At 35.5% G+C, this 22,304-nt stretch overlaps 1 protein-coding gene across 1 annotated transcript in view; it reads right to left on the bottom strand.

The window, feature by feature from the left end:
• LOC148956907 (band 7 protein AGAP004871-like) overlaps positions 1-13,188 on the bottom strand; it is a 227,806-nt gene extending 214,618 nt beyond the window's left edge. The window contains exon 1 of the mRNA XM_089096831.1: positions 13,114-13,188. The gene's annotated coding sequence lies outside the window, so the exon portion shown is untranslated. The remainder of the gene's footprint in view (positions 1-13,113) is intronic.
• Between the last annotated feature and the right edge of the window lie 9,116 nt (positions 13,189-22,304).

Below are 22,304 nucleotides of genomic sequence, written 5' to 3'. Positions count from 1 at the left end.
TTGGAAAATACTAGCACACCGCTGATAGCTAGACAAAAGCAAAGACGTATCAAGTCATCATCACCACCATCACCACCACCAACAGCCAGTATACAAAAGGGTAGTGGACGTTACACAACGTGTTTACGTTCAAAATGGTTGAAGTTCTGAAAGGTGTTTATGAAAATATTGGTGAGGCAGGGAGTTTAAGTTCCCCCACCACTCTTTCCAAAGTTACTGGGGTTCACACTAAAAGTGTACAAGACTATCTAGAAAATGAATCAAGTTACACTCTGCATAGAAATCATAGACTTCGTGCCAATCAATATCGAAAAACTAAAGCCTTTTACCCATTGCATATAATGCAAGAAGATCCCCTGACTCTAGATGAGCTTCAAAGACGTCACAATACACCGTACAAGTACATTCTACTTGCAATCAGTGTTTTTAGTCGCTATGCATATGCAATTCCATTGCGATCAAAGAGAGGTGTTGAAGTTGATCAGGCCATTGAAACTATTCTCGAACAGGATTCATATAAAAAAATTCAAACAGATCGCGGTAGTGAATTTGTTAATCCCCATGTTGCAAATGTACTAGAAAAATATAGTACACTGTTCTATCATAGTCACAGTCCAATAAAGGCTGCATTGGCCGAACGATTGATAAGAACTATTCGACTTTTAATTTCAAGATATTGTACATTGAAAAATACACTGGCTTTTATTCATGATATAGATAAAAAAATACTCATTTATAATAAACAATCCCATGAATCGTTGTCCGATACTACGCAGACAAACATTCATTATTATGATCATAATGCAATTGAAACCATTTTTCAATAATGTGCAGAGGAATCAACTTTCAAGAAGAAGAAAAATAAATTCAATGTTGGTGATGCTGTTCGAATTAATAGAACAACTAATGTTTATGAAAAGGGGAATTATTTATGTTTCACCATACTCTCTAAAGTGGCATAATATCATAGACACTAAGCCCAAAGCTTTTCACTTGCGTCATAATAAAGATGAAGGTATTCTTATTAGCTCTTAGGATCACAAACTACGAAAAGTTAAAATTACTTTTGAAATCTAACAAATTGAAAAGATATTAAAGACTCATACTCGCAGGGGTAGGAAAGAGTTTCTTGTTCGGTGGCAAGGATACAACTCTGATTTTGATTCTTGGATCGGTGTTGAAGATATTGACAATGCCCCATGATTTCTATGTAACATTCATGTCCAACGTTTCCAATCCTCTCTACAACGACTTGAATACGACAAGTGATTTTTTGACAAAACTTTCCCCCGCCATCAAATTTGACGGTGCATATGAAGTGGCTCTTGTCGACTGTATTCTCAAATATACATATGGCATCCTGAGAAAGGATCGTGTGTATGATATAAAAGTTATACCATTTGATTGGACTATGAATGGGTTGGGCTATGTCGACTATGAATGGGTTGAAGCACTTAAATCTAGTGACTATCCACATGTCAAATTGAAATATATTGAATATGATAATATGGGAGATTTGTGTTGTACAATCAATAGAAAAATCTCATATCGCAGGAATGGTACATTCTATTTTAATTATTCATTGGAACATGATAGGATTTACATTAGCTCACCTGTTGACACTGAAACAATTATTCTCAATGATAATCTGAGAGATGTTCTTGGCTTTAAACAGACTATGATAAAAGGGAAAAATGTTGGCACTGTTTAAGAGATGAATCAAGTTATTTTTGCTTATTACCCACCTGGTTTTGCCTCGGACTTTTGCATATTTCTCTAAGCATCCTTTGTGGAAATGTCGAAAGTTGTTAATTCAAATGTCCCCCTCGTTCGTGTTCTTGAATTAAAAACAACTTATAGACTTGTTCATCACTATAATATAAAGAATCTCCCGTATATTCCTGTAAACACTTCGTATTTGGAACTCTGTCAGTTAACACTAAGAAGTGAATTGGGTGATCCTCTAGCAATAGCAAAAGGCTTAGCAGTGATTACATGTCATTTTCGACCCATTATCAACAACAGCACAATCAACTAAAATGAACAATAGGAGAATTCCATTTGTCTGTCCCGATATCGATTGCTATGTTGGTTCTTTGAGTCCACGTCAAATAGGCAATGGATTGGACTACTACAAGGGGCGTACTACAATGTCTGGCTATGGTCTTGGTAGCTGGTTTGCTAGGCTATTTCGTTCTGCACTACCCCTTGCCAGAAAATATCTTGTACCTGCTGCATCAAATTTTGCTGCCTCCACACTACAGGACTGGGGGTCTGGCAAGAATTTCAAGGAGAGTGTTAAGGAAAATATTAGATCTTCAGCAAGAGCTGTTGGTGAGCAACTAAAATCTCGACAAAATGGGGAGGGATTGAAAAGGATGCGTTCGCGTCATTCACTCATCAGTCTCCACCCAGGGAGGAAGCAAAGGACATCAACAAGGACTTTGAGGAATAAAACAAGGAAGACCAATAAGCAGAAGAAGAAGAAAAAGAAAAAGATTGTTATATCAAAGAAGGATTTCTTCTCATAAGATGACTTATTTCCCCCGCAAGGAATCACATCCATCAATTACTTCATCATTGAATGTATTCAATGTTGAAAATGTTGATGTCAGTGTCAATATGGCTACTATGAACACTTTCACCCTCAACAACCTCTCTCGGAAAATATACACTTTCAAATATTTTCCAATGAAGACTATTTCATTGATTTTTTATCAAAATTTATTGATTTAAATGTTATGGTGAAAAAAAAGTCAGATAATGCAACTCCAAATGCTGGTAATGGTCTCTCCTCTGAAAACTAGCTTCTGCACAACCTATTCAAACAAATTAATGTATTTATTAATGGGACATTGGTGAGCACTAGCAATAATTTATCAAACTATGCAAGTTACATACAATTTATGATGATGACGCCAAAGGCATACAAAGAGTTGAGAGGACAATCATTGGGCTATGAATATCGATCAGGTGTTGATACTGACGGTGAGTTTACTATTGCAGTGACCCAGGAGTATCATCTAGTTGGAAAATTAAATCATGAGATATTCAATATATCCCAATGGCTACCCCCCCCAATGTCAAGATTGACATAAAGCTACAGATGGCCCAATCGAATTTCATTTTGAGAAAAACACTTTCTGCAGCACCCGATACAAATATCATTATCACATCGGAAATTCTCCACGCCCGAAAACAACAGGATATGAGCTCTGTTGCATTGGCAGTGGAAATGCTAAGAACGAATGGTAACAACATTAAGCTTCTTGTTCCCCATACGATCACCAGTCAACGTCAAATTGCCACCGACTCTCGTAGCTATAGCGATTCATCAATTATCAATGGAGAGATCCCATCAAAATTGGCTGTGGCCGTTTTGAAGAGTGGCAGTGCTGTTGGATCCTGGACTGAATCCCCCCATGATTTTAATTTTTTTGGTCTATCTAACCTTGTGTGCAAAGTGAATGGTATTCCACTGTACACTCTATCATTTGACAAAAAATCCTATAGAACTCTGTACGAGTTGACCATGCAATCCCTAGATCATGACTCTAAACTATTTGAAAATGTAATAACCGATTCAATGTTTTCAAAAAATCATGGGGTTATTGTTTTGGACTTGTCAGAGACTTAGGATATGAGCATAGTACGAACAGGGAATGCACGTTTAGAGTGTACATTTGCCAATGATCTGACTGAGAATATCACGCTAATATCACTGAGTCAATTTGAAACCTATTGGGAAATCACACCCAACGGCAGTGTTCTACTAGACCTAGCACCATGAACATCAAACCAAATAATCAACGTATTTAGTATGGATCAATACATGTCCCAGTACAAGTTCTATTGCATACCTTCGGACTTCATTGAAAAAATTCCAAGTGTTAACAATACCCTAATCATTGTTAATAGCAGTCCATCGATTTTGAAGACCGGTCATTGGCTATGCATCCTTCAAACAGCAAAGAATATTGATTTTTTTGATCCTCTTGGCCTATCGTATAAATTCTACGCACCATACATCAGCAACTTTATTGAAAGCAGGGGATAAACCATTATTCAAAATCAACGAGTACAGGATTTAACGACTAAGACATGTGGCTTTCATGCACTACTCTTTTTCATGTTCAGATGTCGTGGCTACACCTATAAGCAGTTTCTCAACATCTATGTTGACTTACTTCGATTGAACGACTTCCTAGTGGAGAATATACTTACAAGTGTATTTAATATTGATTTTAGTGCCCTAAGAATAAATGTTCTAAAGATGTTTGTGAAATTATTTATTAATAAAAAAATTTATATACATGATAAAACGACTTTTCTACTCTTTAGATTTCATCCACTACTAGATATTTGTTGACAACGACTATTGCAGGTAGATTATCTGAATTCACCGTGTGCTAATCCTGATGTACTGCAATGCCAGGGTCACATTTTCTATAGTACATTTTGACTTCTCTATTTTCATATCTCTTTGTATAGTCACTTATAATATTCGCATACATTCTATAGAATTCACATGTTTCAATTTGCTTATTTGAAGCAATTTCACAAATAGTGTCCTCAAGTGTCGAATCACATTCTGTCACTGTCAAATAAAAATCAGTGGGCTTATAATCATAAGACCCATTGTCTTCACAACGATGACGTAGAAACCATATTTTTTTGTTGTTCCAACAGTTGAATCCATGACCCGGTTCCTCCTCCCAGAACAATCTAAAACCCCGACGATACCAATCTCGTACCAATAGACTAAAATCACGGTTAGGATTCTTTCCAATCATACCGGGATATGTATTCTCCCGCTGATTACATTTATCATAATGACAATTGGAGCATAGGTGGCCTCTAGGATGAGAGTCACACACCTCTTCAAGACAGGAATTTCAACCTTTAATTTGTACAGCATATCCTCTATGCAATTTACACGGGTTGCATAATCTACACTTTTCATTATACTCCTCAATCATTGTGCAATTCTCACATGATGATGACCAGCTTTCTAGTGTGTACATACATAACGGACATGTATGGAACATTTTGTCAGGTGTTGACACTCTCACTACCACAATGAAACTGAGCTAGCAACAACAAAAATTGTCTGAGATAGAGAGAGAGAGGAGTAAATCATCCTTGAGCACCATATTTCTCATGAAAAAATTCCTAAATTTCAAAAATAATGTTTAAAAGAATATACACAATATCATTTTGCCGTGTCGTGATCAATATATCAATAAATTGTATAAATGCATTTAAATCACAACGTAGAAGCTGCATGCAATACTCTAATGATCAGTTTTTATTATATCGACAAGCATCCCCCGAGAAAATATATTCCTTTAAATAGACAACTCTATAAAATCATCATCTAAAATCAAACGTTTTTCCATAAGAACTAGATTCCTCATGATCTCGAATCTATCCATTTTTTTAGAGTCCTAACTCTCTCACAACCATCTTCAGACTAAGCAGAATTTCGTTTTGCACTCTAAAAAATATACGCTAGTTTACTAAAGAAAAAAAAATACCATTGATTTAGAAACATTTTGATTGAACATAATTACAACAATAATAATATTCACTGATTTATTTTGTTCTCATCAGTATCTTTTGATCGGATATCTAATGCTGACCGAAGTTTATTTATATGGAGAATATTCACTTTTCCAGGAAAACCTACTTGCTCCTCTTGCTCATACTTAATTAATGATATCATACCTCTAGCATACATATTATCCCATTCAAGGCATAGTCTAAAGCCAGCGGTTATTTCCACAGCTATATTGGGTACTCGTATATCATTGCTGCTGCTGCTGTCGGTTTCATCATTAATCTCCAATAATGTAAATGCACCACTCATTTTTTCTCAACTCATATCCTCTAAAATAAACTATTCTCTCTCTGAATTCAATTCTCTTACTAATATGAACTACAATGAAAATTACTCCTTATATCTGAATCCAACTACTAATCAACTTAGTGTGACCGCCGCTCTCTCTCACCGATTGACCCCCAAAAAATGGCTGTTATCTCATAAAAACCTGTCTGTTAAGCCAACTAGGCCTACCGTTCATAGTAATAGGTGACTGACCCTGGTAAGCCAATGTACCGGTTAAACTACACACATATCCATGTGTAATTCAATGTGGGATCAGTGGTACTAGATGCCTTACTACTAGTGTGGTCATGGAGTATTTAGTAACGTCGTATATATGGGGATGACAGACCAACTTCAGAATCAACAACATTTCATTTGCTATTGGAAGAATAAAATGATAAATTTAGCACCTGTAAATTCAGTATTATTTCATTTTTAATTGGAAGAATATTCAACGCAGCATTACAAGATTCAAGAACAGTTAGTGAACTTTCCAAGTAAATGGACCGGTAACCTGCTTTGACCTGCAATTTTGAAGAAACTTGTACCACCTTTACTCAACGCAGTATTAAAAAATTCAAGAACAGTTAGTGAACTTTTTAAGTCAATGGATCGGTAACTTGCTTTGACCCGGAAGTGATTATTTTGTTTAGTATAAAAGCAGTTTGTTTTAATTTTGATAAGTTAGTAACTCCACTGATGATGATGACCGACTGTGTCATCGAAATATTTAGAGTCTTTGTTTTATATTTTCGTTTCACTGTCTAATAAAAGGACATATCCCTGTTTAGAATTCATATTGATTTCGTCACTTTCAAAGGCCACTATACACTTTAGTTCCCGTTCGAAAGAGCCGTCTTCTGATCTTTTGGGAGCTTCGATTCGATGCCATCACCCGTGGGGAAAAAACAAGCAAACAAATAAACACACGTCTGCTATTTTTCTTCGGGAGGAAAAAAAAATGCTAAACTCCACATTTTTGTGGCCATGAGCTTGAACAGTAGAGGTCTTTGATATGCAGAGTCTAATAGTGGGATTTTCATTAGCTCGCTAGCCATTTTTGGATGTAAGCCCACTTTTCCCGAAAATCAGGCTAATTTGCTCAGGCTTGTAGCTTTGATGGGTAAAATCAAACTTGATGATTTTAGATATTTGAAATAGGCATAAAATGCCAATTGTTTTGACGTATTAATTATCAGAGTCTGCTTTTTAGAGTTTTGGCTACTATTGACTTGAGTCGCTTCTTGCTTAGATGTTGTTACCATAAAGTGTTTTATACAGGAAGTTTATTATTCAACTAGTGGCGAAAATAATATCCCACCGTAAGATTTTTCCAAAAAGTTTTACTGACATAAATAGAGAACTGTCATGAATTATTACGCCCCATCCCCTTCGAAACATTCTTATTTATTTTTATCTGAAGCCAATTGACGGCAGAAAGCAAGAAAATATCGAAACTTTCCATAAAAAGCAAACTGAAAAATATTACTATTTGCTTCTTGGTTAAAACAAAGCTCTTAGTAGCTTCCCTCTCCTCCTCTCGTTTTCATCCCCCCCCCTTGTTTTCCTCTTTAATCCTTGTTTTGATATAAATTTATTCTATTATGTTAAATAAAAGAAAATATTTCTGCAATAATAGGGAACTAACACCCTGCAGCGTTTTTATTACAATTTTAGTCTGAAGATACTTCCAAAATTGTAGAAAACGTGGATATTTTAATATCTGCTGCATTGTTTCCTCCAAAAAATCTCTTAATGAATCAGAACTTAGCATTAAAATTTTTTGCAAAATATACACTTTTAGTGTTCAGGCGAACTTCCCCAACCTAAAGAAAAAGAGCAGAGCCTTTCCTCATAAAGTGGATGAAAAAGGTATACTTAATTGTACATAGTGATAATTCTTCTAGTAATAGTATTAATAGTAATAGCACTTATACTAGTAGCAGCAGTAGTATTAAAGTATTGTCCTTTGTTCAGTTCAACATCCCTCTCATCATGTCCTGGAAGTTTCAACTTAATACAATTAGCCGTTGTTATGTTATTGCTGATATGTCCTTTTGTTAACCTGCGTATTCATATACTTCTTGAAATTTTCTTCTTAATATTCTTAGACTTTCAAGTAGTTGTTATAGAAGTATTATTTAAAGAAGTAGTAGTAGTAGTAGTAGTAGTAGTAGTAGTAGTAGTAGTAGTAGTAGTAGTAGTAGTAGTACTACTAGTAGTAGCAGTAGTAATGGTGGTAGTGGTTGTAGTTGTAGTAGTAGTGGTAGTAGTAGTAGTAGTAGTAGTAGTGGTGGTAATGGTAGTAGTAGTAGTAGTAGTAGTAGTAGTAATAGTTGTAGTAGTAGTAGTAGTAGTAGTAGTAGTAGTAGTAGTATTAGTGGTATTTGTAGTAGTAGTAGCAGTAGTAGTAGTAGTAGTAGTAGTAGTAGTAGTAGTAATAGAAGTAAATGTAGCAGTGGTAGTTGTAGTAGTATTAATAGTAGCGTACACATATTGGCCTTTTGGTCAATTGATCTTCCCCTTTAATCATTCCCTGACAGTTCCTACTTAATAACAAAATCCATTCTTGAGGTCCGCTATTTTGACGATGTGCATGCAGTTATTGTCGTTTGATTTAGTTCAAGTTTGCCCTCAACATTATAAATTTAGTAGTGTGGTAGCAGTAGCAGTATAGTAATAGTGCTGGCAGTTGTAGCAGTGGTAGTAGTATTAGGAAAATATTTCCTTTTATGTCAATTTATCATCTCCTTTATCAATTCCTGAAAGTACCAAATCAATAGACTCAGTTATTCCTGAGTTCCGCCCTTTCAACAGCCCGTATATACATAACGTGTTTTGATTTGGAATTCAGTCTCGCCTGAGTTCCATTCTTCTTTTTGAATGTAAAGGTCAAACATGCATACTTTTCTCAATAAATATAACATGTTTAAACAATGAACGAGCTGTCTAACTTAGAGTTTTGGAAAATGATGGACGTGGGGGGGGGGCTACCTTCAAATCACTTTTGACTCTTAAAAATGACACTATAACTACAAATTTATGACCCACATCCGAAGTTTGTACGACCACCCATTCCATAAAAACCTTATATGCACCCAGGAAACAACTTGCTATCCTTGTCTCAGGGTTCTGGTGGGTTGTTTTAACCCTAGAGGAATTGTTCTATATTCTTTGGACTATTTTAAACAAAATGGCTATCTCACAATTTTGATCCGATCCGTCTGGGGAAAAGAGGGCATTGGGGGCGGGGGACTGTGCTAGTTGCCTTCCATCACTTTCGACTCTTAAAAGAGAAGTTAAAATTTCAATTTCGAATTAAATGAACCTTCTTTAAAACTTATATAACCAACCCTTCCATAAAAGCCTTAAATCTCCTCGGGGCATAAATTACAATTCTTGCTCTCAGGTCCTTAGGGGTTATTTCAACCCCAAAGGCCTTGTTATATAAAGTTTAGACTGTTTCGAATAAGTTGGCTATCTAAAAAATTCCATCCGATGTATTTAGGGAAAACAGGACAAGACCGTATCCAGGAAGAAGGGGTTAGAGGGTTTGAACCCCCCACCCCTAAATGTTTGTCCGACTCGTAAAAGCGTAGCAAAAATGAATATAAAGAAATTTAAGATAGATATGTTTTTTGATGTTTTTTTAGCCCCCCCCCCATTCGTTCTTGGGGGGAATAATTACACCTCGATCACTTTTGACTTGAAAAGAGGCACTAGAACTCTTGATTTCCAATCAAATGAACCCCCTTTGAATTTTATGCGACGACCCCTTCCATATGAAGTGCCTCTAAAAAAAAATTATAATAAAATATTGGAGCCGTATCGCCTTTACCTTAGGCAACGCTATGGCGTTGCCTCTGATAATCAAATTCAATATGATATAAAAATGAGTGAAAATAAAAGCGATAATACCTTTTTTCAACTAATAGTAAACATTAATATAAAAAATCAAAATGATATATGAATATTTAAATTACTAATAATATGAATAGTGCTTATATAAATTGGTCACAAATACTACAATAAATTTTAATTTAAATTAAAGCTGGGGGCTGAAGGAACAGTACCTAACTCCTCACACTCTGATTTAGTGTTCACTTTAAGCAAAACGGTCACTATTTCACACAAATCAAAACGGTTTTTATTTTGAGTCCAGTAAGCACCATCCCACGTTTTCCTTGTCCCTCTCTTGCAGGTCTAGTTCATACATATCATCATATGTGAACAATATGTTTTTTCAATGCACGAGTAAATGTGGAACAACGATGTTCATTTCTTGACAAATATTGAAATGGACGTATTTATGACATGTTTACAGGGTGAATCTTACAATATAAAACCTATGAGCAAAAAAAAACGATAAATATGCTGCTTTTACTTGGAAAAAGCTCAACGTTTTATCTAAGAACTTAGAATCAACAAAGAACCAAGTTAACTCAAAAATCTGTTTCTTCCGCATTTTTTTTCGCATTGACTGTAGTGTAGTTCAGACGTACCTTTCCAGCCAAAGCGCCATATTAAAAAACTCCAAAAAGCAATCAGACTACACTTATTTATTTAACTAAGACTGAACAAAATTGGCCGTCACAATGAACATATTGTTCTTTGATTGCCTCGAACATTCATGATCGTGAAAGATAAAAGAAGAATATATTTCTTTTATGTTTCCACGGAACTCCACATAAAAAATGAAGGACCTAAATTTAGACCTAAGGTCATTTGTGAAAACGTCTTTTGCAATAGGCCACATCATCCATTTCCTTGTCAGCTCAATGAAACTGGCATAATAAGGAACAACTGCAGAACAACGCAGGTATGTTCGAATCGCAGGCAGCGCAACATATAGAAGGAGTTGTTGTTGATACTTTGAAAGGGGCTTATTCGATTGAGAATTGAAAGTTCTAGTGCCGTTTTTAATAGTCGAAAGTAAGTTGGAGGACAACCCGCCCCACCTCCCCCACCCATCTTTTCCCCAAGCACATCCAATCAGAATTTTGAGTGGAAATTTTGTTCAAAATAGTTGATACTTCAGTAACTATGTCTTTGAGCAAGACAACCCCCATAGCCCCCAGAGCAAGGGCTATAAGTTATAATAGTTGCCGATTACTAATATACAAGGATTTTATGGAATGAGTGGTCGTATAAACTTTGGAAGGGGCTTATTGACTTGAAAATCAGAAGTTCTAGTGCCCTTTTTCAAGTCAAAAGTGATCGAGGTTTAACTATTCCCCCCAAGAACGAAAGCAGATTTTTTTTTGGGAGGGGGGGCTAAAAAAACATCAAAAAACATATCTATCATAAATTTCTTTATATTCATTTTTCCTACGCTCTTACGAGTCGGACAAACATTTCGGGGTGGGGCGTTCAAACCCTCTAACCCCTTCTTCCTGGATACGGTCTTGTCCTCTTTTCCCTAAATGCATCGGATGGAATTTTTGAGATAGCCAACTTATTCGAAACAGTCTAAACTTTATATAACAAGACCTTTGGGGTTGAAATAACCCCTAAGGACCTGAGAGCAAGAATTGTAATTTATGCCCCGAGAAGATTTAAGGCTTTTATGGAAGGGTTGGTTATATAAGTTTTAAAGAAGGTTCATTTAATTCGAAATTGAAATTTTAATTTCTCTTTTAAGAGTCGAAAGTGATGGACAGCAACTAGCACAGTCCCCCACCTCCAATGCCCTTTTTTCCCCAGTCGCATCGGATCAAAATTGTGAGATAGCCATTTTGTTTAAAATAGTCCAAAGAATATAGAACAATTTCTCTAGGGTTAAAACAACCCACCAGAGCCCTGAGACAAGGATAGCAAGTTGTTTCCTGGGTGCATATAAGGTTTTTATGGAATGGGTGGTCGTACAAACTTCGGATGTGGGTCATAAATTTGTAGTTATAGTGTCATTTTTAAGAGTCAAAAGTGATTTGAAGGTAGCCCCCCCCCCCACGTCCATCATTTTCCAAAACTCTAAGTTAGACAGCTCGTTCATTGTTTAAACATGTTATATTTATTGAGAAAAGTATGCATGTTTGACCTTTACATTCCAAAAAGAAGAATGGAACTCAGGCGAGACTGAATTCCAAATCAAAACACGTTATGTATATACGGGCTGTTGAAAGGGCGGAACTCAGGAATAACTGAGTCTATTGATTTGGTACTTTCAGGAATTGATAAAGGAGATGATAAATTGACATAAAAGGAAATATTTTCCTAATACTACTACCACTGCTACAACTGCCAGCACTATTACTATACTGCTACTGCTACCACACTACTAAATTTATAATGTTGAGGGCAAACTTGAACTAAATCAAACGACAATAACTGCATGCACATCGTCAAAATAGCGGACCTCAAGAATGGATTTTGTTATTAAGTAGGAACTCGTTCATTTATTGAGAAAAGTATGCATGTTTGCTTCTTCTTAAAATTGGTGAATTGAAATTTCTGGCCACAAGAAGGATCTAAATAGGTCACAACCTTATGAAATAAAAAAAAAGACAATTTAAATATTTGGAAGTATATTTGGAAGTAAGTATATGACTTAATTATAAACGATAATTTTAACTCTTATGCAAGAGCCCCCCTTGAAAGTGCTTTTGGACATCCCAAGCCCTGGGTTATTTCTTAATCATCTCAATTCTGGATATTGGAAATGAACGACAAGAAATACTTAATAACATTTAAATAAGCTCACGATACAAGGGCTGTAATGCAAAAGTTATGGCTCATTGGAGAGCATATGATAACAGGAAATATTCTATTTTACACTCTTTAGCTGTGTATTCACACCCGAAGTTGTAGTAAGTAATAAAATGGTTGTAAATGGAAATAGAAGCAAATAAGGAAAACAGCCAATGTACGTTAATAAAAAACTTACTAAATATGAGAGTGGACGGGTGGATTCGCTTTGGTTTTATTTTTCTTAAAAATGCTAAATTCTATTCCTAGAATATATTTTCTTAGAAATTTTCTAGAATCTATTGTCTTACTGAGGTCTGTAAAGCTGTAACGATAGATTTATAAAGTAAATTTCTAAACAATGTTCTAAATCCTTTTCAAAATCTAGGAAGGAGAATCTTTCGTTTAAGTTGGTCAAACAGTTAGTTCATAGTCCTGAAAATATTGTTTGCAAACTAAAATTACTTCAAACCCATCTATGCTTTGGAGCATTTGGCAAGGCAGAATTTGCAACCAAATACGTGTGGATATTAAAAGCTTACCTTCAGTCGCTAGAATTATACGCCATATGCTCCAGCTTCTATTTAATGAAATTCCTGTTCCAAGGCAAATATCGTACTAGTTTCAGGGGAAAGATTTCTCCAGGGGAAATACGCATGAGAATAAATTCTATTGAACTTGCTGCAACAAGAGAAACTGAAGGGAGCTTCAAAACGAATGTGAAATAAAACCGTTAACTTTTTTTTTCAAAGGAAAAATGTTTAATCAGCAAACTATTTACAAGTGAACCAATTTTTTTTTCGGTTAAATTATTTGCCGAACTTTCTTTAGGAAATATTCAGAGATAGCTCAGCTGGGTGGACAAATGAATTTACAGCTTATTTAGCTATGCCTAAAAAGCGCATTTGTTTGGTGGTGAGCGACCTGTGAAAAAGCAGTTCTGACCAATACTAATCAAAACTTGTGCATAAGAGAGAAGATAACATTTATACTGGTCCTATAATAAAATACTAAAAACTATTCTTTCAAACGAAAGTAAAGAGTGATCGTAAGACTTGAAGTGAACAGAAATGAGCTTCCATGTAAGAGGTGGAAAATCGAATATCAGGGTTGTCAAATGTCTCCTATATTGCATATATCGGATGATCTTCTGCTTGTTAGCAGGTCGAAGCTTACTTTAACGAAGTTTGTGCAACTAGTATCGCGGCTGTATGGGGAAATTGGATTAAGCCTTAACAATTATAAATGCGAATATTTAGTGTTCAACTCAAAATCTTCAGCAGCGCCGCTTGATTGTGGCTCACTTTCTGTAAATGTGTCGAATCTTTCCGATGGTGGGATCAATATTTGCAAATCGCTAACGTTATTTCATTTCCGGGCATTGAGCGATATTAAAGAGAAGCTGAAACTGGGGTTTGCGAAAATTATCCCCAACAGGGGAAGATATAATAGAAAGGCACTGGCTAAATTGTACTCGAGTTTTTGTGACCGTGCGGTTTTGTTCCCAGCCGGCCTTTACATGCTGCTTCGGCACGGGAATATTAGCGATATTCTGATATTGCAAGTTTTATTGTATTTGCCTCACAGATACAGTAATAGATAGACTATGCGGTTTTTTGGTGCTCCAGATATTGTAAGTTCTTTTGTCAGACAAAGTAGCCGCTTTCAAGAGAATATTGATGCTACCTTTGGCGTTAGCCATAGCGCATTGAGTGTAATATTTATTTATTTGTGTTGATGTTAAATGTATTTTTGTGTTTTTTCTCTTTTCATGCGTTACTCCACTTCATTTTTGTATAGCGGGTTAGGAATAAATTATTATTATATTTTCATTAACTTAGTTTAAAAAAAGAAGATTTTTCCAAAGACAACATTTTTTCAAAGAAAAATGAAGATTTATATTACATCAAAGTACGAAAATATCGAGTCAGATGATAATTAAAACTTAAATCAAAAAGAAATTTGTTTGAATGAGTGAATAGACTAAAATAGTCAGAAATCAAAATGAATAATCAAACTTAAAATGAACAGAAGTTACCACAAACAGGAGTCGGTTCGGCGTGGCCCAAACCTACAATTTGTTTGATTACTATTGACACTGAACTGAATTCAATTTTTATTCCTAACAGTGTGTTTTTTTGTCATATCCAAGTCTGTATTCAGGTGGAGGTTATTGAGTCCGTACCCCCAAATTTGTATTCAAATCATAAGAAAGTAGCGAAAATGCATATAAACAAATTTTGACGCATTCAAAAAGGTAGTTCCCCCCTTCCTATAAAAACATTCCTGGATGCACCCTCGGCCATAACATCAACAGCAACACAACAACTAAAATATATTCAAAATTTAAGCAAGGTTTAGTAGCAATTACTTTTGCTACTGCTCCCCTGCCCTCCCTATCAAACTTTGTAAGCACCTTGAATGACATTTGTATGTCTTTTTTCTCTTATACATAAATTTACTTACTATATAATTTTGTTAACAAGTTAAAATTTCGTAGAGGCAGCCCAATTTTTAAGAAGGAAGAAATTGGTTAATATTGAAGTTGTATATTTATCTAGATAAATTTTGCCGTTGGAAATAGTTTATGCGTAAAGCAAGTTCAAATTTTGAATCTTCAAACATTTTATTGGCCCATCGGGTCACGCTATTGAGAAAGAGGCAGTGTTATTTTTTTCTTTTAATATACTTTTTGGGTCAGTTCCCGTTTAGAATTGAGATTGGAAGATTGAAGCAACGTTGCCACCCCTTGTAACATTTTACTAGATCTTGTAAAAAGCACACCCACCTGGTAAATCTAGTAAAATGGGGGTCAGATCTTGTAAAATCGAACAAATCTAGTAAATATTTCCCAAAATCAAGTAAATTTTTTTGCCCTCTCATCTGAAAGCATTTTGTTGGGAAAACGTACCGGAGGTGGTTGACTGTTTGTCTCACTCTTCCTATGATATTTATTCTATGGTCCAAATCACGACAAACTGCTCAAGTCCTTTGGCCTGATATGCAACACTTTTGAAATCTGTTTTTGAATCAAGATCTGGGCTTATCGGATCTGAATTTTTCATCTTATAACTACGGTAGTTAGGCAATTAGTCATAAAAGGCATGTTGAGCAAAGGCTTCATGTTTGCTGGCTGAATGCCTATTAAATGTTTTTGGAGTGACACCTTTGTGCTTATTCTTCTCTTAAGTCTCCTCTAGTTGTGTTTCGTTGTAATGCTCACTACTGCTGCATCTCATTTAGAGCTTGCACCTATGAGTTTTTCCACTGCTAACACTGATTGGTAGAGGTGCAGGTTAGCTACCCCTGATAAAAAATTGTAAATTCGAAATGTAGGACCAGAATAAGATAGCTAGGAGACAAACATACCATTTAATTTAGAGTTCAATCCTCTATCAAAATATAATATTCATTTCAAAAAGTCTGAAATTTCCAAATTTTTGAATAGGAAACCCCTATTTTCAGTTTAGGTTTTGGTTTACTTGAAGTTCAGGGTCTTGGTCACCTCCCCTACCACCCTGCAGCCCACCCTTGAATCCCTTTGTATCCCCAAAAAGCTTGATTTATAGAATCTAGAGGATGCGTTCCCACTGGAAATTATTGCTATATTTGGATACAGCAGTAGAAGGGCCTTATTGACTATAGAACGAACCACGTGGTTTATGCTCCAAATAAGGGCATAGCCTCCCTAGGGAGAATGATTGCGTAATCGGTCAATGACCTCTTTTTCCAAGGTCGATTTATTTGATGTTTCTATGTGTAATAACTCCGGGACGAAGGTTGCACATGCGCATTAACGGGAACAATGTTATTGATCTAGGACTCGAGGGGGAAGTGAATTTCCGAGAACTTGATTGCGTAATCGATCGTGAATGTCAAGGTGTCCAGAAATTTGGAACACCTGTGCTGTCGACCTCAATTCACCTATCGTGAATCAATAATTCCCCTTAGAAACAACAAATTAATTTCCCTTTTCTTGACAGATCAATCAACCAATGACATCATCTGTCAGACTTTAAAAATTTTCGTCTAGAAACGATTCTCCAGGAATAGATCCAAGTCATTAATGTCTTTGCCTCGGAAACAACTCTTTTGGTTGAACTCCAAAGGATATTAATAACCAAACGCCATGGAAACAATTCTCTGAGAAACATCTTAGCGAAGAACTGTTTTAGTACGGGAATCAGGTTTCTTATTAATTTGAAATGCATTAGCGCTGAGATGCCAAAAACAAAAGGAACACGCTGAATTACGTTTGGGGATTATTTGAGCGAAACTGTTTTAGACAGGTTATGGAATTATTTCGGCGAAACAGCTAGAGACATTTTAAAAGATGATTTTTGAAGAGATTTTGAAAGAGGTTTTGAGTGTGGTCGTTATAATACACAAGTTTCATTTGAACAGTGTTGTGGAGTCCTCTACCCCAACCCCAAAGGGTTCCGATCCCCCAACCCCCACCCCAAAGGAAACCCCCGGTCTTCAAAGGTCCCCCGGGCTCCCAAAGGACCACCCGGCTATCAAGGGTCCCCAGACCCCCAACGGACCCCCAGACCCCCAAAGGCCCTATCCGGGCCCCCCAAAGGCCCACCGAGCTCCCAAAAGACCAACGGGGTCCCAAAGGCCCTCCACCGGTCCCCAAATGTCCCCCAGGCTCCCAACTGGCTCCCGGACCCCCAAAGGCCCTCCCCCGGCCCCCAAAGGTCCACCGGGCTCCCAAAGGCCCTCCCCTGGTCCTCAAAGGGCCCCCCGGACCCTCAAAGGGCCCCCGGACCCCAAAGACCCTCACCCGGTCCCCAAAGGTCCACCGGGCCCGAGAAGCGCCGCGGGCCAGGAAAGCGCCCCATGGGGAGGCGCCACAGGGGGAGACGCCGCGGGGTTGGGGGAGGCGCCGCAGGGGATGCGCCGCAGGACTGCACCACAGGGCTGCGCCGCAAAAAGTAAACTAAAAAGTAAAAATTTCGAACGGTTATCCTCCAACTGCCCTCCTCAGACCCCCGAAGGAACCCCCCGGTCCTCCAAGGTTATCCGGGCTCCCACCCGCCCCCAAGGGTCCCCCAAACACCCTCCCCGGGCCTCCCAAAGAGCCCCCTCTCCATTTTTTTTAATACTTTTTTATGGCTTTATTATATCTTTTCTGAACAAGATCCATTCATAATGTCATTCCTAAACCCATTTCCAAACCTCAAAGAGTCCCCTCCCCAATTCGTAAATACTTTTTACGTATCTTAAAATGATATGAAATATGCTTACGGCTCTACCAATCGTACTCTGTGCTTGTTCATGGACACGACGCGGCTTTTCCACTGGTACTCTATGGCAGGTTATCGATACTAACGAGTTTATTGCATGCATTAAATCAGTATTTTTTACGCAGTGGAAGGATCAACACACAATTCATATCTGTAAAAAGTGAAGATGAATTATTCGACGAAAGTATGTGCACATGAAAAAAACATTGTCGTGTTGAACGCAGACAAGGAGAAATACCTGAACTATGAAACGAGTGCAAGTGGAGATCTTATTGGCAATGTATGCATACGTTGTCATAACAGCGAGAAGTTAAATTTCTTTGGAGTACCCAAGAATTTCAATCGTGTAAACGGCGGATATGCAAGAGTAACATTACCAGAGAAATTAGTGCTCAAAGAGAATGCAAACTTAAAAATAATTGTCGATGATCGGGGACAACTCCTTGCTACGGCTTCTGGTAACACATTACCTGTTGATAAATCCTATCAACCTCTTTCCGGTATTAGCATTTTAAAGAGAACAAGAAGAAGACAAGCATACTCCTGCACCAACATCATAAATCATATCTTGTCAATGTGTCAAAACTGCCATCTATGTAAAAATAATGTGACAATAGACAGTGAAATCGCAGGCAGAATAAAAAGGACATTAGCAGACAATATCATCAATGAATATAAAGATGAATTGACGGAAAGTGACGCGCAAGTGTACTAATAATGTGTAATAATGTATTTAACGTATTTTTATATTAATATTCTACATGTCATTATTTCATTAAAAATATTTTATGCATTATTTTGTTAAGTGTTCATTATTTTTAGGGTATGCTAGAACGTCAAACGTTCAGAATATCTATTAAAAAGGTCAGAGATGTAAGAAAAAGAATTTTTAGAGATAGAGATGCTACTAGCAGACTCAATTTTTCATAGCAGATAGAAAAGTTCAAGTTCTCTTCTGAATTTTACCAAAGAACACGCTTCAATTCTAATTTCTCCAGAGAAAACAAAAATCTTCCACGTCAGTTTTAAGTTCACCAAGACATGAAAAATTTAAAGTTCAATTCTAATTTTTCGATGGCAGATAGGAAAAGTTATACTATGCTTTTGATTATTTTCTATGAAGGTAAAAAGTTCTAGTTCATTTTTAAATTTTCTCAACGAATTGAAGAAAAGTTCAAGTTCTCTTCTTAACTTTACCAAAGAACACGCTTCAATTCTAATTTCCCCAGAGAAAACATAAATCTTCCACGTCAATTTTAAGTTCACCAAGACGTGAAAAATTTAAAGTTCAATTCTAATTTTTCGGTGGCAGATAGGAAAAGTTATACTATGATTTTGATTATTTTCTATGAAGGTAAAAAGTTCTAGTTCATTTTTAAATTTTCTCAACGAAGTGAAGAAAAGTTCAAGTTCTCTTCGGAATTTTACCAAAGAACACGCTTCAATTCTATATTCTCCAGAGAAAACAAAAATCTTCCACGTCAGTTTTAAGTTCACCAAGACATGAAAAATTTAAAGTTCAATTCTAATTTTTCGGTGGTAGATAGGAAAAGCAATACTATGATTTTGATTATTTTCTATGAAGGTAAAAAGTTCTAGTTCCTTTTTAAATTTTCTCAACGAAGTGAAGGAACGTTCAAGTTCTCTTCTGAATTTTACCAAAGAACACGCTACAATTCTAATTTCTCCAGAGAAAACAAAAATCTTCCACTTCAGTTCTTTATTTCACAAAGACATAAAGAAATTTAAAGTTCAATTCTAATTTTTCGGTGGCCGATAGGAAAAGTAATACCATACTTGTGAATATTTTCATGAAAGATAAAAAGTTCTAGTTCAATTTAAAATTTTCTCAACGAAGTCAAGGAGAGTTCAAGTTCTCTTCTGAATTTTACCAAAGAACACAATTCAATTCTAATTTCTCCAGAGAAAACAAAAATCTTCCACGTCAGTTTTAAGTTCACAAAGACATAAAGAAATTTAAAGCTCAATTCTAATTTTTCGGTGGAAGATAGGAAAAGTAATACCATACTTGTGAATATTTTCATGGAAGATAAAAAGTTCTAGTTCAATTTAAAATTTTCTCAACGAAGTGAAGAAAAGTTCAAGTTCTCTTCTGAACTTTACCAAAGAACACGCTTCAATTCTAATTTCTCCAGAGAAAACAAAAATCTTCCACTTCAGTTCTATATTTCATAAAGATATAAAGAAATTTAAAGCTCAATTCTAATTTTTCGGTGGAAGATAGGAAAAGTAATACCATACTTGTGAATATTTTCATGGAAGATAAAAAGTTCTAGTTCAATTTAAAATTTTCTCAACGAAGTGAAGAAAAGTTCAAGTTCTCTTCTGAACTTTACCAAAGAACACGCTTCAATTCTAATTTCTCCAGAGAAAACATAAATCTTCCACGTCAGTTTTAAGTTCACCAAGACATGAAAAATTTAAAGTTCAATTCTAATTTTTCGGTGGCAGATAGAAAAAGTTATACTATGATTTTGATTATTTTCTATGAAGGTAAAAAGTTCTAGTTCATTTTTAAATTTTCTCAACGAAGTGAAGAAAAGTTCAAGTTCTCTTCTGAATTTTAAACAAGAACACGCTACAATTCTAATTTCTCCAGGGAAAAAAAACAACATCCACCACAGTTCTTTATTTCACAAAGACATAAAGAAATTTAAAGTTAGATTAGTATTTTTCGGTTGGAAGACAGAAAAAGCAATACCATACATGTGAATATTTTCATGGAGGATAAAAAGTACTAGTTCATTCTTAAATTTCCTCAACGAAGTTAAGGAGAGTTCAAGTTCTCTTCTGAATTTTATCAAAGAACACGCTACAATTCTAATTTCTCCAGAGAAAACAAAAATCTTCCACTCCATTTTTAAGTTCACCGAGACATAAAAAATTTAAAGTTCTATTCTAATTTTTCGGTGGCAGATAGAAAAAGCAATACCATACTTGTGAATATTTTCTATGAAGGTAAAAAGTTCTAGTTCATTTTTAAATTTTCTCAACGAAGTGAAGAAAAGTTCAAGTTCTCTTCGGAATTTTACCAAAGAACACACTTTAATTCTAATTTCTCCAGAGAAAACATAAATCTTCCACGTCAGTTTTAAGTTCACAAAGACATAAAGAAATTTAAAGTTCAATTCTAATTTTTCGATGGCAGACAGGAAAAGTTATACTATGATTTTGATTATTTTCTATGAAGGTAAAAAGTTATAGTTCATTTTTAAATTTTCTCAACGAAGTGAAGAAAAGTTCAAGTTCTCTTCTGAACTTTACCAAAGAACACGCTTCAATTCTAATTTCTCCAGAGAAAACATAAATCTTCCACGTCATGTTTAAGTTCACCAAGACATGAAAAATTTAAAGTTCAAATCTAATTTTTCGGTGGCAGATAGGAAAAGTTATACTATGATTTTGATTATTTTCTATGAAGGTAAAAAGTTCTACTTCATTTTTTAATTTTCTCAACGAAGTGAAGAAAAGTTCAAGTTCTCTTCGGAATTTTACCAAAGAACACACTTTAATTCTAATTTCTCCAGAGAAAACAAAAATCTTCCGCTACAGATGTTTATTTCACAAAGACATGAAAAATTTAAAGTTCAATTCTAAATTTTTCGGTGGTAGATAGGAAAAGCAATACCGTACTTGTGAAATATTTTCACGGAGGATAAAAAGTTCTAGTTCAATTTAAAATTTTCTCAACGAAGTCAAGGAAAGTTCAAGTTTTCTACTGAGTTTTACCAAAGAACACAATACAATTCTAATTTCTCCAGAGAAAATAAAAATCTTCCACACAAGTTCTTTATTTCACAAAGACATAAAGAAATTTAAAGTTCAATTCTAAATTTTTCGGTGGTAGATAGAAAAAGTAATACCACACTTGTGAATATTTTCCCAGAAGATAAAAAGTTCTAGTTCAATTTAAAATTTTCTCAACGAAGTGAAGAAAAATTCAAGTTCTCTTCTGAATTTTACCAAAGAACACAATTCAATTCTAATTTCGCCAGAGAAAATAAAAATCTTCCAATTCAGTTCTTTATTTCACAAAGACATAAAGAAATTTAAAGTTCAATTCTAAATTTTTATGTGGAAGATAGAAAAAGTAATACCATACTTGTGAATATTTTCCCGGAAGATCAAAAAGTTCTAGTTCAATTTAAAATTTTCTCAACGAAGTGAAGAAAAGTTCAAGTTCTCCTCTGAACTCTACCAAAAAACACACTTCAATTCTAATTTCTCCAGAGAAAACAAAATCTTCCACTTCAGTTCTTTATTTCACAAAGGCATAAGGAAATTTAAAGTTCAATTCTAAATTTTTCGGTGAGAGATAGAAAAAGTAATACCATACTTGTGAATATTTTCACAGAAGATAAATACAATACATTTGAATATTTTCCCGGAAGATAAAAAGTTCTAGTTCAATTTAAAATTTTCTCAACGAAGTCAAGGAAAGTTCAAGTTCTCTACTGAATTTT

The sequence above is a fragment of the Artemia sp. Qi Xiang Cuo genome, chromosome 1, assembly GCF_049724085.1.
Source record: "Artemia sp. Qi Xiang Cuo chromosome 1, ASM4972408v1, whole genome shotgun sequence".
Classification (NCBI taxonomy): Eukaryota; Metazoa; Arthropoda; class Branchiopoda; order Anostraca; family Artemiidae; genus Artemia; species Artemia sp. Qi Xiang Cuo.
The sequence above is the reverse complement of the archived record's forward strand: the minus strand, read 5'-3'. Positions and strand labels throughout refer to the sequence as shown.